The sequence below is a fragment of the Heterodontus francisci genome, chromosome 10, assembly GCF_036365525.1.
Source record: "Heterodontus francisci isolate sHetFra1 chromosome 10, sHetFra1.hap1, whole genome shotgun sequence".
Lineage (NCBI taxonomy): Eukaryota > Metazoa > Chordata > Chondrichthyes > Heterodontiformes > Heterodontidae > Heterodontus > Heterodontus francisci.
Genome location: NC_090380.1, coordinates 70,856,860 through 70,862,961, shown reverse-complemented (window position 1 = coordinate 70,862,961; position 6,102 = coordinate 70,856,860).

Genomic DNA, 6,102 nt, shown 5'->3' with positions numbered 1-6,102 from the left:
AATGTTGTGAATGGGGTGCCAATCAAGTAGGCTGCTTTGTCCTGGATGGTGTCGAGCTTCTTGGGTATTGTTGAAGTTGTACTCATCCAGGAAAATAGAGAGTATTCCATCAGACTCCTGACTTGAGCCATGTAGATGATGGACAGGCATTGGGGAGTCACGAGGTGAGTTACTCACCACAGAATTCCCAGCCTCTGACCTGCTCTTGTAGCCACAGTATTTATATGGCTGGTCCAGTTCAGGTTCTGGTCAATAGTAACTCCAAGGATATTGATAGTAGGGGATTCAGCGATGGTAATGCCATTGAATGTCAAGTGGAGATGGTTGGACTCTCTCTTGTTGGAGATCGCCATTGCCTGGCACTTGTGTGGCGCGAATGTAAATTACCACTTCTCAGCCCAAGCCTGGATGTTGTCCGGGTCTTGCTGCATCTGGCCATGGGCTGCTTCAGTATCTGAGGAATTGCGGATGGTGCTGAATATTGTGCAATCATCAGCGAACATCTCCGCTTCTGACATTATGATGGAGGGGAAGTTATTGATGAAGCAGCTGAAAATGGTTGGGCCTAGGACACTACCCTGAGGAACTCCTGCAGTGATGTCCTGGAGCTGAGATAGAGTCATAGAGTCGTACAGCATAGAAACAGGCCCTTCAGCCCACCGCATCCATGCCAACCATAATGCCTATCTATACTAATCCCACCTGCCTGCATTAATTCCATATCACTCTATGCCTTGCTCATTCAAGTACCTGTCCAGATGCCTCTTAAATGTTGCTACTGTTCCTGCCTCCACCACCAGATGATTGACCTCCAACAACCACAACCATCTTCCTTTGCGCTAGGTATGACTCCAACCAGTGGAGAGTTTTCTCCCTGATTCCCTTTGACTCCAGTTTTGATAGGGCTCCTTGATGCCATACTTGGTCAAATGCTGCCTTGATTTCAAGGGCAGTAACTCTCGTCTCTGGAGTTCAGCCGTTTTGTCCATGTTTGGACCAAGGTTGTAATGAGGTCAGAAGCTGAGTCTGCTCACTCCTGTGAAGTTGCGATCCTCTTCTCCCACTCAAATGTAACATCCCCTCTTGTAGGCGTGCTGCACCTGGGTGAATAATCTTAAATTTTCACATTCCAGGATGTGAGACTTAAATAGACCATAAAAGGTATGACAGAGGTTTACAGAGAACGCACTGACACAAATGGGAATGCACGGGTGTCACAGCAATGTAAATACGTCTTTCACTAAATGTTCTTCACCAACATGTGTGTCCTTTTCTCGGTGCGAATGATGTGTGCCAGCATGTAGTGCCAATGTCACATCCCTCTGCAGCATTGGCCCTTCAGGAGAGCCAATGTATGCAATAACATCATTGCCATGCCACCGTTACTCATGAGCGGCTCCACGGATGCAGTGACATGGACTTTGGCTCAGTCAGCTGTTGCCTCTAATGGTTTACACAGGAATGCTGCAGATGCGGACTGGTACACAGCAGGTGAGCGAGGATGATATGTGGCTTGCAGAGCTCATGTCGGTTCCTATGGAGCAGACAGCCTTTGTCTGATAAGCCACTTCCGTACATCCCAAGCTCACTGCTAGCCCTGCTTGGAGAGCCTGGGAGGCATCTGTCTTCCCATGTGTCTTTCATGTTGTAGATCCTCAGCGTCCTCATAGTCTGAGGAGAAATCATGTTAACATCTCTTCTCATCATGCCAGGCCTGGCCCCTATTGGGTGAGTAGTTGTGCAGAGCAGCAACGAAAGGACTGGCCATTTTGGCCTTTAATACAGGTGATCACCCTATCCATGCAGGCATTGGAGGTGCTCTTTCAGCATGCCGATCTTCTGCTCAATGGTGGCTCTTGTAGCTCAGTGGCTAGCGTTGTAGCTCTCCTCTGCAGCAGTGGTGGAGTCTCCCACTGGTGTCGGGAGCCATGTCTGCAAAGGATAGCCCTTATCTCCAAGAAGCCATGCCTCCTTCAGTGAACAGTGGTGGCAGCCAGGACTGGCGCAAGACTGGCGATGGCGAAGCCTCAGGGCAGCGCTTCCCCGCCACTCAGAAAAAAAAACTGCATTAACATCTATAAATAAATGATACTTTAGGAATAAGGTGTCACGGCAGCTGCCTGAGAGGGGGTCACACATTCGCAGCAAGCATGTCCGGTGATCACAGGTGGTAGCCTGGCTGGAGGCCTGAAGGTCACATGAATGCAGTCTATGAACATTACAACCTATGGTCCTCCGCCAATGGTGCCAGAACCGATGGCCCCCTGGGCCTGGCTGTGAGAGTCCGTCCTGAAGCGGACATACTCACTGGCTCTCCAGCGTAGGGCATTGGTGACCTCCCTGATTCAGCGGTGCACTGCTGACTGTATGATCCCACAAAGGTCTCTGGTGGGCATCTAAAAGGGTGCAGAAGCATCAGGCTTGAGAACCGCTGCCACTATGAGGAACAAAGGCATTGTATGTCCACCAGAGCCCATGAGCTGCAGATCATCTGTGAGCAGGGCATAGAGACGTGTCACCACCCTCTCAATATGCGCAATCTCCTCTGACACTGGTGCTCTGACATCCGATGGCATGTCATGTGGGGCCTGTAGATGCATGGCAAACCTCATGGCGAGCTCCCCATGGGGGCTGCTGCTCATGACCGAGGGCCTCCATGTGGATCGCACCTGCCTGTTGGTATTGCCTCTGGGGCATACGGATCCTCACGGGCAGAGGATCACACAATGTAGGATGAGCCATACCTATTTCCATGTGATAAATAAAGTTGAACCCTTCATGTATTCGAAGGTTCCTAATAGGGCAGGGATTGGTGTTGACGGGTACATCAGCTGCTTTCATGGATCAACTATGTGGCGTGCCATGGCATTGCCTATCTTGACCAACACTCAGAGTGGCACAGCATGACCACATCAAGATCCTACCCCCACCATCCATACAGCCTTAATGCTCCTGCCCTTTCTGGCACCCTCCCTGCACATAGGGTGCCGAGTGTGCTATTGCTCCCTCACAAACACGAACAAACACAGAGCGTACACTGTTAATGGAGGGATGGTACATAGTACCTCCCTTCATGCCAGCAGAGCTTTCCCTCCAGTAATCCCAGACCCCCTCCCTTTAAGAATGCAGAGTGAGACCCCTGTGTACTTCCCCCCTCCTCCCTTCCAGTATGCAGAGTGAGACCCCTGAAAAGAAACTTACCTTCTACTGTGAAACCTTCTGCCTCTGTAGACTTGCTGGCTTTTCCAATCGTGAACGAGACGGCATGTGACGGCCACCCATTCATTGAAAAATCAGGAAGCGTCAGTGGAGAGGCGGTGGGCTGCATAATCAGCAATGCTAATTTTGGTGCCACCGCTGTGCGGCGGGGGGGTGCACACTGAGGTCCCCCCGCCGCTGGTAATTTGCGACGGGTCCTTCTCGACGTCGCAGATCGAGGCCCCTGCACCGTGACGTGCGGTGTTGAGGGGGCGGGAAGATTCAGCCCATTTAGTGAACTTGACTAAATACTCTGCACCACATTGCAGGGCTGAGATGGAACTAAATGGAGTGCCCATGTTAGGATCTTCTAAGTTTGAGTGACAAGCCTCCTAAAAAGGCTTCTAAAAATTTAGGGCTCTCCTTAGTTTCAGTTTAAAGCAATAGTGAATGTTCAGCACCATTTGTGACTCCTCAGATACTGAAGCAGTCCGTGTAGAAATGCAGCAAGACCTGGACAATATCCAGGCTTGGGCTGAGAAGTGGCAAGTAACATTTGCGCCATACAATTGCCAGGCAATGACCATCTCCAACAAGAGAGAATCTAACCATCTCCCCTTGACATTCAACGGCATTACCATCGCTGAATCCCTAACTATCAACATCCTGGGGGCTACCATTGACCAGAAACTGAACTGGAGTAGCCATATAAATGCCATGGCAACAAGAGCAGGTCAGAGGCTAGGAATCCTGAGGTGAGTAACTCACCTCCTGACTCCCCAAAGCCTGTCCACCATCTACAAGACACAAGTCAGGAGTGTGATGGAATACTCTCCACTTGCCTGGGTGGGTGCAGCTCCAAAAACACTCAAGAAGCTCGACACCATCCAGGACAAAGCAGCCTGCTTGATTGGCGCCCCATCTACAAACATTCACTCCCTCCACCACCGACGCATAGTAGCAGCAGTGTGTACCATCTACAAGATGCACTGCAGCAATGCACCAAGGCTCCTTACACAGCACCTTCCAAACCCGCAACCTCTACCAACAAGAAGGACAAGGGCAGCAAATACATGGGAACACCACCACCTGCAAGTTCCCTCCAAGTCACACACCATCCTGACTTGGAACTATATTGCCGTTCCTTCACTGTCGCTGGGTCAAAATCCTGGAACACCTTTCCTAACAGCACTGTGGGTGTACCTACCCCAAATGGACTGCAGCGGTTCAAGAAGGCAGCTCACCACCACCTTCTCAAGGGCAATTAGGGATGGGCAATAAATGCTGGCCTGGCCAGTGACGCCCTCATCCCATGAATGAATAAAAAAAAAGCACAATTTGATATTTAGCTGATGTTTACATCTGAATAAATTTATATACTGTAATAAAAAAGATTTGCATTTATGTATAACTTTCGTGACCACTGAACATCTCAAAGAACTTTACAGCCAATGAAGTACTTTTTGAAATGTAGTCACTCGTGGAATGCAGGAAATGTGGCAGCCAATTAGCGCACAGCACACTCCCACAAACAGCAATGTGATAATAACCAGATAATCTGTTTTTTGTGATGTTGATTGAGGGATAAATATTGGCCAGAACTCCAGGGATAATTCCCCCGCTCTTCTTCAAAATAGTGCCCTGGGATCTTTTACATCTACCCGAGCAAGTAGACGGGGCCTTGGTTTAACGTCTCATCTGAAAGACAGCACCTCTGACAATACAGTGCTTCCTCAGCACTGCACTGGAGCGTCAGCCTTGATTTTTGTGCTCAAGCCTTGGAGTGGGACTTGAACCAGGAGCTTTGTGACTCAATCTGAGTCTCACGGAAACTAGGGGTGAGGCAGCTGGTAGTTAAAAAGGCCAGAGCAATATACCCCCACTACTGCCATCTCATGGGTTCCAATTTTAACCTGCTCTTTTGAGCAGACAAGAATAACAGCCACTGGAGGGCCCTTCTTAAAATATACATCAAAGAGGGGCTACAGTTTTAACCCAAAACCAGCAGAAGGAAACAGTCATGGCTTTCCCCATTGGGTCAACCTGGCAACGAGGAGTTCAGGCCCGGAGAATCCCAAAAGAGGACTTTTTTGTTTCCTTATGGATCGAGGAGTAGGAGTGCACCTCCAGACGCAAAAATAAAATCTTGTGCCTTCCCTACCCTTCCTAATCTCCCTCGTTACCACTTACCTGAGTGCTGATGACCATTCCTTCATGCCCAGCAGTAGCCTCCACTTGAAATCCCACTTCCACCCAATCGCCATCTAATGCTTACTGCTAGGTTTGGATGGGAGATTGACGGGGTCTATACAAACATTGCCCAGAGGTACGCAACTCTCAGATCTCACGCTGCAGTAGCCCAGTTGCTTTTCTGACTGTCTCAGCCCCTTCCCACATGATTTCCACCATGGAGTTAAAATCAAGGCTGTAGGCTGATAGTATAGTATTTTCCCAACAATCAAAGTGATCAGGAGAGTACAGTGGGTATTCCATATATCTTTTCACGGTGTAATTAGAGAAAAGCATGATTGTTAATCCTACTAATCACTAATAAATTCACTTAATGCAAATAAGTTTCTGTTTACAGGGCATGTGAGCACAAGTTAATAATTTTAACATTCTTGTACACTATTTAATATATAAATAAATAGAATTTGGGCTTAGTGAGTAAATGCACTGACTGATGTGACAACAAACCATAAAGACCAGCAAAGTCCTAGTTTGGTTCTTGATTTATGATAAATATGAGGTTTTCTTTTCACAGATACAGCACTGAAACAGGCCCTTCGGCCCACCGAGTCTGTGCCGACCAATAACCAGCCATTTATACTAATCCTACGTTAACCCCATATTCTCTACCACATCCCCACCATTCTCCTACCACCTACCTACACTAGGGGCAAT